This window comes from Carlito syrichta, unplaced genomic scaffold (genome assembly GCF_000164805.1).
Source record: "Carlito syrichta isolate Samal-C Ts95f unplaced genomic scaffold, Tarsius_syrichta-2.0.1 Scaffold306952, whole genome shotgun sequence".
In the NCBI taxonomy this organism is placed as follows: Eukaryota; Metazoa; Chordata; class Mammalia; order Primates; family Tarsiidae; genus Carlito; species Carlito syrichta.
The window spans coordinates 136688-137606 of NW_007251048.1; positions in this window are offsets into that span (position 1 = coordinate 136688).

Consider the following 919-nt stretch of genomic DNA (forward strand, 5'->3'; position numbering starts at 1 on the left):
CCAACTCAAAAAAAAAAAAAAGAACAACACACGCGTGGGACAACACGGATGGGCCTTGGAAATGTCACACTAAGTGACACGCCGACACGAAGGCCACAGACTGCATGACCCCATGGCAGGGAGTGACCAGGAAGGGTAAGTCCAGACGCAGCCGAGACTCCGGGGCTTCCTGGGGCTGGAGGTGGGCTTGGATGGTGACTGTGAACAGACACATGGGACTTCTCCGGGGCAACGGAGGTGTCCCAAGCTGACCGTGGTGGTGGCTGCACGGCACCATGAACACATGAAGCCCCGCCACCTTGCGCATGCACAAGTGAATTTCATAGTGGATAAGTGACCTCTCAATAAAGCTGGGGAAAACAGCTAAAAAAAAAAAAAATCAGGAGGCTGGGAAGCGAGGCCATGCTGCCTCCTCCTAGGAGCCCTCCTGGCATCTGTGCTGGACTGTGAAGGACATGGTGAAACAGTCCCGGCTCCGGGCTTTGTGTCCAGCATCTCACCCGGAACGGTTCCTGGAATCCCATGTCACAGACGGCAGGGGCTCAGGGACACAGCGTGGTGGAACCGGGGTCCGCACCGCGTCTCTCCTTCCTGTCTCCTTCGGTCCGCAGGCTGTGCCACCCAGTCCTCCTGGGACATGGCGGGAGCTTGGAGAACCCGCCCGTCCAGTGGCCTTGAAGCCTTGCGCTGGTGGCCAGTGCTGGGCGATGCCCGCTGGCCGGGACCCGCAGGGTCAGTTTAAGATGATTCCTGTTCTAAAGCAATGTTTAGTGGTACTTTTCTTCCCTCGGGGGTTTGTAAACTCTGTCTTTTCCATATCAGGTTGAAACTTAGAATACAGGTTGTCAGCTAGCATGCCAGGCACTTTTCTAAAAATAGCCCAAATTGGTTAAGCCATTTTTAAGCGATGGAACAGTTG